Here is a 12,360-nt window from a genome sequence, read left to right on the forward strand (position 1 = left end):
TGAAAGGCGTCCCGTTCTTGGGCTCTGCAAATGTTTATCCCTGATGGAGGTATTCAAGATGTTGACAATTTACACTGGGAAGCTTTCCTTCTCTACCTTTTTCCCTGCGGCTGGTTCCAAAGCTAATCCGCTACCATTAGAAAAATGAGCAGAACCAAAGAGCTAGTCACGTTGTTTTTTTTGTTCTTAATTTTTCTTTTCATTCTGCAGTTTCTGCCTCTAGAGTTGATTTCAGGTTTGTTTCAGGGCCGCATTCTGTAACAGAAAACCTCTGCTTATAGTTCAGCAAACAGAGCCTGTGTTACAGTCCTGCCATCTGCAAACAGGGCCCCGATGGACGGAGAGGGGCTCTTTCATGGTTTTTGGCCAACATAGCTATTCCAGCAAGAGTCACTACTGTAAGAGTAGTTGCACTGACAAAACTTCCAGACTGTAGTTTTGTCACTGCTTATATGACATGGCATTTTCCACCCAAAATAAACACAGTATAAAAAGCTAAATAGTTGCCTAATAGCCACTGTCTCCTATAGAGGCTCCTGAGATTTTCATGTGAATCTGTGGGTGGAAAATGGGCACCAGAATAGTGCTGGTAGTTCTCTGCACAGTGGCATGCTTTGTCTATGACCCCATGAAAAGTCCTTTGAAAATATTATATTTCTGAATTGGATCTCAGCATTCACTTTAAGTCTCCTGAGGTCCCCCAGGAGCCAGCTTGTAAGGGTCTCTGGAGAAACATCGGGACTGATCCTCTTCTTTGTTTAAAGATCAAGAAAAGAGGGACTGTAGAAAGGAAAAACTCCATCTCTGGAGGTAATACGATCTATGGTGTATTTGCAGTGCCTAAGAAAAATGCCCTGCTGGTGTTGCTGTTCAAAATCTTCTTTGAAAATAGAACTTAATCATTTAGTCCTTGGTCTTGGCCTTATTTCACCTATTATATCTCTGAAAGCTAAGAGTATCATTATTGTCTTAATAACAGCTACTGAAGTCTGTGTCTCTATAATCAAACTGTTAGAGGATACTATTTTTTTCTAAATCATGTCAGCATAGCTAGAAAATGTTACCTTGTTGTCAGACCTGGCGTTCCAGTGCTGAGACTGATACTCCTTGATAGAAGATACTGAGATGGGGCAAAATCAAGTTTATTGACAGAACCCCGATAACAAATATAATTTGGATGTGGTACTTAGAGGCATGGCTTAGAGGGTGGTAGTGCTGGTAGGATGATGCTTGGACCAGGTTATCTTGGAGCTCTTTTCCAACCTTAATGATTCTGTGATAATTTGTGGAAAGGCTGGCACTTCATTCTGGAATAGTGGAGTGAAATGCTTCATCAGGTTCCTGCAGGGTATAGAAGCAGGTCTCCTCCAAAACCTGGTAGGAACTGATGAAAGCTCTAAGGTGTCAAAGGCACGAGGGGTGCTTTGCTTGGGGACAGCAGTTTGGGAGTAGCTGGATTATCTAAAGGTTGAGGAGCTGTCTGATCTCATTCACTTTGGAATTTGATTTGCAGCAATTTGTTCTTGTCTGCTCTCCCGCCCTCCTTACTGTAGGTTGGCAATGTTAATGTTTCAGATCCACGTCTGGAATGGAGCCTGTGTATTACCACCAAGTTGAGACCTTTGGTTAAGACGTTGTAGAAGGTGCCCATGGACAGTGCTAATCTCCTGTTGTAGAGGGCAAGTATCTCCAGGTAAGTTCAGGAAAAGGCTTCAGCAAGTGCAGGTCAGGCGTCCATAGCATGTCCCAGCGCAGCCTGGGTTTGGCCTTGTTTTTTCTTGATGCTTGCAGTAACTGATGGGGAGTTTCTGTAGGATTTAAAGCAGATGAGTGATAAAGTACAAGATGAAGAAGGGAAAAAAAACACCCTGTTCTTATTTTTCATAAGCATCGCTGTGAGTCAGCAGCACATGACTGTGTCCTTCAAGGTTACAGCTGCGGGTGAGGACAAGCAGGACTGTCTGTCTGGGCTGAGGGCGAGCGCACGCTGCAGCAAATTCCCTGCCCTTATCTCGTGCCGTTTATGTCTCCTTGGGGAGGATGATGACCTTCTAGCTCCTTTTCATGGAGGGTGGATTTTGTTTTGAAAACATCCTCTTCTAGAGGACTTCCATAGTCAGTTGGAGTCAATTTTGTGAACCTTACTTCTCAAACCTACCGGCAGGCTTGTTTGTGTAATTTATAAGGGTGACGAATCTGCTAGCTGTGGAGCACATTAAGCTCTCTGCTGCTGCAATGTTGTGTGTTGTGCTGTTTGTTTTCTGAATTTATTTGTCTGAATCAGATCTAACCACTGTGAAACTGAAAACCTCAAGTTTAAGTGCAGACTACTATAAACTACTGTTTTCCAGTCTCTTGTACTGACGTAGCATTGCTGCAGGGCAAATGCGTGTGTGGTTGCTTCAGATTATAGTTCTGTCCCTTTAACTGTTGAGGGCAAAATGTGTTGTTTTCACTGGTTTGTGAATACCAAGCCCAATTCCTATGATTTCTAGCAGTAGTGGAAGCTATATTCTTTTTGGAGAAAGTTATCTGCTAATGCAGTCTCTCTGCAAATAAGCTTTCTGGCAGAATGCTTTTATTTATCTCAACCTCTTCCCATGCTGAGCTTCAAGCATCTCCCGTGCAGGAACGGTCCTTACATTTTATTACAGCTTCTCAGACCTTCTGGTAGTGGGATGGGACATGATCTCCCTGTAACGTGGCTTCTTTCTTTCTGAGGGTTGCTGTTTTTTTTTTTTTTTTTTTTTTTTTTTTTTTAAGACTGGCCTTCCAGCCCTCTGACTTCTGAAATACAACTTCCCCTGTTAGCTTTGACAGTTGGCTTGCACATTCCTCTTTTTCAGCGGCAGGTGATGATTTTAAATGGCTTGTGGCCTTTGAGTCTATAGCCACTTGGTGGTGTGAGCTTGAATTGCTTCTGAGTGAAAAAGGGCTTCAGCCCATGTCTCCTAACTCATGGGTAGCCCTTCTGGGTATAGGTTGTTACACAAAAGCATGCTATTGTCATGAGCACCTTCTCCCCATGCCGTGTTTTTAGAGCTGTATTTGACTGCTTGTGCTAACCCCAGTGCTATTGGTACCCACTGAACACTCGAGGAGCAGTAACTGTGTAGGGCTGCTTCTGGAGCTTTGGGCCAGCAGTGCCTGGCAGCGGGTCCTGAGCTGTTCGGGTAAGGTGAGTAAGGAGCAAAATGCAAGTGCATAGATGTGAGTTGCATGGCCTGCTTTTTCAGCTAGATGCCTACATTCTAGTGCGAGTGAAGGTAAATAAAGACTCTCAAATTTTCCATTCTTTCTTGCTTAACCAGTCCATTAGATTAGGAGAAAAAGAAATGATGTGATAGGCCCTAATTTTAGTGAGGCTTTTGACAGTGTACCTTATTAATAAAGTAGAAAAAAGTGGTCAAGATTAAGAGACCAAAAAATACATTAGTATTTGGGGGGATGGAGGGGTTGCAGACATTTTATTAATGGTTAAAAAAGGTGTGATGTCAGACTTGGAGGGCATACAAAGGGATGGTTGTGTAGCTGACTGTCCTGAGCTCACATATGGTCAACATTGTTACTAGTATCTTGGACTGTGCACCAAAAAGATGAAGTATGAGATTTGCAAATAAGAGTGAGCTGGGAAGGGCTGCAGATGTTCTTTAGCATGATGCTGGAATTCAAAACTTTCTGATAAGTAGAAGAGATATTTAAAATGAAGAGGCTGAATTTCAGGAAAGCCAAATTCAAAGTGTTGTGCTGAGACGTTGCAAGCCAATGGGAGGGGAGAAAAGGATGTGGAATTTGTAAAAGTTCTGAGACTGAAAATGAGTCAAGTATGTTGGGTGGTAACAGAAAAGATGTACCTTCTGGTACATGTTTATAACAGTAACGCATGCAGAGCATAGGAGGTGGTTACCTTTGCTGTATGCAAGAAGTTCATAGAAAGAAAACATGGATTTTATTCTCCATATCAGATGGAATAAGTCAAAAAGTACTTGGACTCAATTACTGCAAAATTGCACGTTGATTTATGTAATATATTAGGAAAAAATAAATGGTGAAAGTTATGAAGCACTGAAAGATGTATCCAAGGTGGCTTAGAATTTCTTTCACTGTACATTTTTAGCAACAAATTAGATTGAAATCATTCAGGAATTGTGTTGAAATATTTATCCAACTTGTGCAAGGGGAAGAACTTGCTGACCTTTAGAGTCATCCTTTTCTATTATAATCTGTCTCAAAAATCAATTCTTGCTATTTTGCCTACAAGAAATTCAACTTCTAAAATTCTCATATGCATATAGCTGTTTTTACGACCTTTTTCATACTGCTTCTTTATGTGTTTTGTTTAATTTTTGTCTCATGCTTGTGGATGCTTGTAGGCTTTATCACATGCGCAAAGCTTGATGGAGAAAGATATTTCATGTATTGAAAATATTAAGATTTCTAGAACATTTCTTCTACTACTAGAACATCTACTTTGAAGAAAGAAAGCTATTTTTGTCAAACGCATTCCAAAAAATTTGGGAAAGGTCATTGTAAAATATTCATTTTGGTATGTCTGACATGTTTTGATACCTATCAGTAATAACACAGGGAAAGATTAATGTGGAATTAAGAGGGAGGAGGAAAATACAAATGTTATTTTTCAGAAGTCTGGGTTCGTGTCACCAATTCTGAACAAATACGACAAAACCGCTAGTCAGTGCAACACTAATCATGTCTCGGACAGAAGACCTAAGTGTGAGCGCTGGGGTTTGAGCATGCAGTTGGCATGTAGCAGCACAGAAAACCACTTCAGGCCATGTTGCTCTTTGTGCCAGTGCCCAGGCTTTTTGATGTGGCTGCCACATGTGCACAGCCCTGCCAGGACCGAATTAGGCAAACATTTCGTTAGAGAGAAAATTGTCAACCACTACTTTTACATGATTCCAAGAACAAATCCTTCTCTCCACCCTACCCCCACTCCCAATACTGTTATTTGGTGGGAGCAGAGTATTCTGGACAGAAATCTGAATGTTTTCTTGATCATGTGAATAACTAGAATTGGCAAGATGCATTTGAAAGAATTTTCCACTTCGGTGACAGCAGCAGTGATGGCGACACTTGGACTTCTTGGGACCCCAGTGAGAGTTTGGGTGCTCAGTTCCTGGAATGATAGGCAGGCTTCTTGGAGTCCTGATAATGTTGTCAGACCTCAGGTTAGATGTAAAGATGGCAGCAGGAAGAGAAAATAAATCAGTTGCTGACACTGTGTGAGTCATTGCTGGGTATCCATGTTAAATAGCACTTCCTCGCCCTCCTAGCAGGATACGTGACCTCATATGCCCACGGGAGACTATCTGTTGGATTTGTTCCATTTTGTGTAATTTTGAAATTCATGAAGTTCATTGGAAGGATTAATTATGTATAAGGCATGTGTCTGCATGTTCTTTTCATCTGTGAATGTTACCCTACATGCAGTTATTAGGGGCCTGATTGGACTGAACGTTTTGACAAGAATTCAGTGACAAAAGGGGCCCATTAGTCTTTGAAGTCATGGGCCAAGGAAGAGGAATGCAAGCAACATCAGTAATGACCTCATTTAACTCATGACAGAATACAAGATAATCAGGAAAGGTCATTGTAGTGCCTGTGTAGTACTCTGTGTGCTGCACTGCTCATGTTTCAACCAGTCTGTATTGCAGCTTGAGTGAATGCTGAAATCTTCTGACGTTCAAATACAGGAAGGATGGACAGAACAAGACAACAACAACTGGAAAGACCCTCCCCTCCTTCATATACCTACAAGTGAATTAGCAAACAGCTAGAAACAAAGGAAGACTTTTTGTCTTCTGATATCTTTTTTTTTTTTGTAAGAAAAAAAGTTTTCATAGAAAATAATGTCTTTTTATCATAGCTACAAAGCAAAAGTACTTCACTGTTTAGTCAAAGCTGAAATTCTGTGGGGACAAACATTATGTTCAAAATTGCCAGGGGAGAAATAGCTATTTTACATTAATAGTACATTTCTGTGAACCTCTAATGCAATTATCCTGCTAGTTTTATGAGCAGCAGAGTATTCAGTGGACAACTTGGAAATATATCTCCTTTCTGCATAACAGCTACATTACAGGTAACTAGAATTTGGGGAAAGAAAAAGTAAAACAATGCAAACTCCATTACCCATTTCATACTCTTTGCCCTCTTATGACCCAGATTTTGGAACAGGCATATGTAAAAGTACAAAAATACCATAAAACAGACAATTCTTCCAGTATTTTTGTGCTAATGGGAGAGAAGAATGACTGGAAATCTCTTGGAAGAAACCTGTGCTCAGAAGAAGCAATGCTCCCTGCGGTCCTCAGAGATTTGGGTATTTTACAAAGGGCTTGGGGCAGCCTAAAACTTCTGTTACTGCTGTGGATCAGCTTTAACTGTGTTTGTGCATGGACAATGCAAGCATTTTGCTTTAGGTGCTTGTGCCTTGCTTTCTCTCTTCTGTTTTGCATTCTTAGCTGTGTCTTTTCAACAGTCATTCGTTACGGTTTCACTTGGACTTTGCAGATATCCCCAGTCAGGGTGACTCGTCAACCATACGTACAGACTGCTGTTTTCTCAGATTCTTGGAACACTCCGCCATCAACACAAGAATGCATATTTCCTTTGTTTAGCCCTTGCTAGGATTTTTTTGGACACATAGTCCTCAAAGGCCTGATTTCCACAAACAACTCTAGACTGTGCCATCAGCTTATTTCTCTCCCAAATGGAACCGGCTTTGTGCTGGTGTTTCAAGCAGCAAGCCACCTGATGGCCAAGGCTGCGTGCACAATCCAGGAGCTGTGAACACATTTACAGATGACAGCGAATCTGCATCTGTGCAGAGCTGGGATTCATTGGAATTGAAACACCTCCACGTTGTGTCTCAGAACTACAAATACGCATCTAGGAAATAAGTACAATCAAGCCGTCCCATTATACTCCGAGTATGCTGTAGTTAACCCAGCCGAAGCACGAGATGATGTATATGATGTAAGGTCTTGTTTACACTTCTGCACAGCAGACGAAGTTATTTGGAAACTTGCGTGCTTTTCTGATTTCTTCATGCTGTTGGGTATGATGTGAGTGCCAACAGCAGCAACCACCATGCGCTTGATGTTCTCCATCGATTGCCTCAGCATGGCACAGGTTTCAGCACGGCATTGGCTCAATTTTGTGGATCCCGCTTTGGAGTGCATTGATCGCCGGGCAGAACACGGTATGGACCTCACAGGTGAATTCCTTCCCTTGGAACTTCACGGTCAAGACTTTTTGAAAGGGACATTTTCCATCCCCACCCTAAAATATTAAGCAATGCTACAAATTTTAATTCCACAGGTCTGCTTGAATCTCCAAACTGTTGACTCGGATTTCACAATAGCTGGACATTTGAAAACATTCAAGTGTGTAGAAATACTGTTACACTAATTTAAATGCCCCGCAGTCAGGCCTTGCAGTTGTTTTCTTGCAACACGTGTCTCGTAGCGCTCGATTTTTTACTGGAAGCAAAACAAGCGGGGTAGTGGAAAACATGTGACTGTCTGTTATTTACATCCCCTTCCACCCCCACCAGCCAACACAGTTTGAACATGAAAGTCACTACAGAGCAGCAGCCTATAAATATTCAGAGAAATCCAAGCAGGGCAGAAACGTTGCAAAAACCTTGGACTAACAGTGCACAGGCCTGAAGAGTTCGGCCTAACCACTGCTGGCCAGGGACACAGGCTGAATTCAAACAAAGACTGATTGTAATTTTGTGGTTGGACATGAATGTTTTGCACAACTCTGATTGAGGCCACTTTGAAAACTGGGCCAGGGTTGTAAAATAACCTATTTACTGCAGTGTGCATTGTATCTGAAAACACAGGGAAGCCTTGTAGATTCTAACCGGGCTTGGTAGGGACCTTATGGCTGAAAAAAACCTTTTCTGTCCGTAAGGAGCCATGTGGGACTGTGCTTATTTTATTTGTTGCCTTTGATTAAGTGACGCAAAGTGGATTAAATGCAAAGCAAGGAATTGGGCATTTTTTTTAGTTCTAATTCCAGTTTTCCCATTGATTTTTTTTTTTTCCTGTGACCTCTGACAAGCCATTTAACCCCTTGGCCCTTTGATTTCTTACCCAAGGAACCAGCGTAAGGCTGCTCTACTTGGAGAGCTTGCCGTGACGACTAACGAATTAATGTTAATGAACTAATAATTGTAAAACCTAAATTGTACACAAACAGCCTTATGTTTGTGGTAGATGATACAGGAGGCTCATGAGTCTGTGCAGCACTGTCTGCACGTGACTAAGTCATCTCCCATTGATTTGCTTTGGAGCCTCAGTTGAATGCACGTTTGATCTTGGGGATTGAACTTGTGACCCGTGGCACTGGCACTGGGATGACCTTTTGCCTGAGGCAGAATGCTGTGAACTGGAGTATGCAGGTGTTGAAGGATGCACATTGGCTCTTTCTGAGCTTTCTGCAATGGCAGAAGTGCCTGGTGTCCACTGATTTCAGTGGAGCTCCCTCAGAGCCTCTCTATAAACTGCTTTACAAACCCAGATATGGCCAGGAGCTGGGAAGTGGCACTATCAGACAGCCAGCTGCACCTGAAAAGAGATGAAATCCTTGTTCTCCTGCCTGGTGCTACCGAAGGAAACTCAGGCATCTCAAGAACAGTCCCTGGTCTAGCTAACAAAGAGAGAGAGTGAAGGCTTGGTCCTCGCTCCTTGTGGGATGAAGGCATAAACCATCTCACCAAGCTCCTTCCAGTGAGCAAGTGGGTTTGTGTGCCTACCTGAACTTGTCAATTAATCTTTTTATTAGACAATTCTTTTTGATTACTTCCATTTTTTCTGTTCTGTCTTGCACAGCAGATCCCAGCACCTGCCTGCCCTGAAAACCTGAGAGGCATGAGATTTGAACGAGCTGTTGTCTGTACAGATGGAGCCTCAGCTGAGGGACTGCTGCTCCTCTTCACCATGCTGAACCTCACTGTTGGTGGTAAGCTGAGCAATCCACCGCTGCCAGGCATTGCTATGTAGTAGTCTCCTTCAGCTCTTTTCCAGTTGTTTTGAGATACAACGGAGAACCTAATAAAAATCATTGCTTCGGCAAGAAAAAGCAAGTCTGACTAAATTCCAGTGGCAAAGGCAAAAATGGTGGGGGGAAGAGGCATGTCCTGTAGGTAATTTATTATAACAAATCTGCTTTGAGATGTAACTTTGGCTTCTTTCTCACCTGTTTAGGGCCTAAGTGCTACAAATCTGCTCTGCTTGATTTGCCTCCATATATTTATATGTCGTCTGTGTGACTTCCACACAGAACAAGCCATGATAGAAATCTTTCATTTAATTAAAATTGATTTTAAAATTCCCTTGATCAATAATGAGTTAAAATTCATCCCAGCAGTGATGGGAACAGCAAACCTTCTGAGAAAAGCTTTCAGGCCAGTGGTTTTGGCTCTAGAGACTGGGTCTTGCCTGAAATTATCCCTTTCTTGGCTCCGGTCTCCGTGGTGCTTGGCACGTTATGGTTTACCCTATAGCCCAGCTTGTCAGCCACCCATATGAAAAGCTGAGACATCCAGGCTAAAGGTCTCTTTCTTATTCTGCCTTTTTCAGCCCAGATGCTTTCAGCATCAAACTCCTTTATAATGTCTGTTGCCTTCAGGTTGGTACTGCCCACTAGGCTTCAAAGTAAAATGAGTATTTTGTGGAAAATGACCCAATGTTTCTTCTTTGATTTCTACACCACAGTCTATCTCATCTTTTTGAAGTGATCACTCAGTTGGAAAAATGGGACAAGTTATTAGTAAAGCAATGTTTAACAGCTACATTTAAAATATTGCAAAAGGGCCCCGCTGCATTTAAGTTTTATTTCTAGGCAGAATAAAGACCTAAAGAAAACGTGTATAATATAAAATAACCCTGTTTGTGTAACCTTCCCATATAGAAATTTTGAAGATTAATAAATATTGGCTTCAAATGACAGTAACAGCCTGTTGTTCATACTTCAGGGCGCTTCCTAATTAATTGTCTCAAGCCTTCACTGAGAGTTACTTTACTAAAAGTGCTATGATCAAGGAGAATTAGGAGGCTGGAGTACTCATTTGGTTCTGCTACTCTATTGAGAGTTGGTCCCATACCAGTGTATGAGCACTTTGTTCCTGATCCGGCAATGGGAACTGCTTGAGTTCCTTTGAAACCACATTAACTTGAAATAACAAATTAACCCCAGTGGTCTGATAGCAGGACTGGGGCTCTCATAAACTCTGGACTAGAATAAATGCAGAAGGTAGCATCAGCAGGCTTTTAAATAATAATAAAAAGTCAACTATGAAACTAACGTGTAAATAATAGCAATTTACATAAATGCACACAGGGTAAAACTGAGGTGCTGTAAAGAGTGCACTGAACAGGAATTACTGAGTATTGGTCCAGGCAGATGCTATAGCATCAAACAGGAGGGAAAAGAAAAGAAATGTCAGGTATACCAGTAAGGACTAGTGTGGTCTTTGATCTGGTGGGTACGCTACCATTTTATCCCCTAGTTAGGGGAAAGTGTTTTCTTGAATGGCCAATTCATTTTGTGTTGAAAATGCTGTGAGATGATTTGCTATTCTTTGCTGACTTGTAGAAGTATAGAATAACAAGAGATGCCATGATGATAAATTGTTTTGGGAAGCAGAGAAACAGGCACACACCTGAGTATTGGTGAATGCATGTAGAAAACAGTACACACTGTAATAATTGCTTGGTACAAGATAATTCTACGACATTGAAAGTATTGTGTAAAATTTTGGACACTGATATTGGAAGTCTTTCTGCTATTTGAAAGAAAATTTAGACATCATCTTCATGTTAGTAGAAGTAAGAGTTTCTTAATAAAAAGGGATTTTTAACCCTAAGATACTACCAATCTTAAGGAAAACAAACAAACAGCTTAATACCATGGGAGGCGTAATAAATACCTTGAGAAGGTCTTCAGCTTCTATGTCTATCTAGAATCTGCCCTTGAATGAGAATAAATAACACATTACAACCACTGTAGCATGTCTGTCAAAAAGCCTCCAAAGCACCCCATTCATTAGTTGAGTCGCAGTCACACAGTGATGGTGGTACCTGTGTGACACCCAAGGAACCTCAGCCTTACAGGTGTGAAGCCACTGGGTCAGCGCCTCACTGCAAGCTGACGACAGCACCAGGAGTAGACTGCTGGTCTCCCAGCTCCCATGCTCTCACCTCTAGACAACACTGCTCCGCATGAAAAATTCCTTTGGGCTTCCTTTTTCTTTTCTTTCTTTTTTTTTTTTCTTTTTCTAATACCTATACTATCATACTTTTACAGAGTCCGTAAAGTAGCCAAAACTTACTCATTTTATTTTATGATGAGAAACATTTTTCACAGCTCTGCTTGGTAATAGAATTAGATGCTGGATGCTTTTTCAATCAAGCGTGTTGTGATTAGGGACTTGTTTTATGCTTGCTGCAGCCCAGTTTCTCTGACCAGAAACGCAGTGCAGAAAAATTTCACTCTGCTCCACAGGTGGGGTTCTAGGCCCTCCTGCATTGTGCTACCCTGTATCTCATGCACTGATTTTTTACTGCACGATGACTGGAACTCTTGGTTTCTAGTTCCTTTTTCTCCCTTTTGCCTTTCTTTCTTGTCCCCAGCAAAACTGTAAACTCTTGCAGGTAATGTGTTCCGACTGTTGATTTCTTCTGCTCATCTTCTGGAATTATAGGAAGATCTTCTGAAACAATCAGTAGGATGAAATGCAAATTCCTTTTTCAAATTAAGTTTTTTATATTAAAAATAAAATTCAGCAGCTGTCTGAACTTTGGTTTTCCTGGGAATGGTTCCTTCTGAGGGAGCGTACTCTGACGGGACAGCATAAGCAGTAGTTTATTTCTTGTGGGAGGAAGGCAACTATTGTGAGAAGAACGGGGAAAAAAAAATACTGAGTTTTTTTTGTATTTCCACTCTTGCAATACAGTATTCCACAGTGGAATTTAAGGCTGTGAGATCCTTGCTAATAATGTAGTTCCAGTGACTGTGCAAAGAAATGTCAAAATGTTAATATAGTCATCAAGGGCTCCCGTGCTGCCTCAGCTATTTAAATCTCTTTCAGAAAGAGAGTTCTGATCACAGGAGCAGTTCCTTGCTTGGAGTTTAAATGTGCTTTATTTTCCATGAAGGCATTTTGGAGCCTCTACCTTCCTTCCTAAAGACGTAGTTGGGGGAACATTTGCCAACTCAAACAACCCCCCTTTTCCCTCCTGTCCCATGCACCTGCTATTTGTTTCTCTGCTGCTCTGTACTTGTAATTGTGCCATTACATTTGTTGCTCATTGCCACAAGGGA

The 12,360-nt window shown here is 41.5% G+C and overlaps 1 long non-coding RNA gene across 9 annotated transcripts in view; it reads left to right on the forward strand.

Annotated features, from left to right (window-relative positions):
- The window catches only part of LOC106014601 (uncharacterized), a 193,600-nt gene that overhangs the window by 160,005 nt on the left and 21,235 nt on the right, over positions 1 to 12,360 (forward strand). For 8 of the 9 annotated variants that reach the window (XR_011804434.1, XR_011804431.1, XR_005260549.2 and 5 more), the window contains one exon: positions 8,868 to 8,997. This is a non-coding gene — a long non-coding RNA (uncharacterized lncRNA). The remainder of the gene's footprint in view (positions 1 to 8,867; positions 8,998 to 12,360) is intronic. The other variant, XR_011804432.1, reaches the window with a different exon arrangement.

Source organism: Anas platyrhynchos, chromosome 21, assembly GCF_047663525.1.
Source record: "Anas platyrhynchos isolate ZD024472 breed Pekin duck chromosome 21, IASCAAS_PekinDuck_T2T, whole genome shotgun sequence".
Taxonomy (NCBI): domain Eukaryota; kingdom Metazoa; phylum Chordata; class Aves; order Anseriformes; family Anatidae; genus Anas; species Anas platyrhynchos.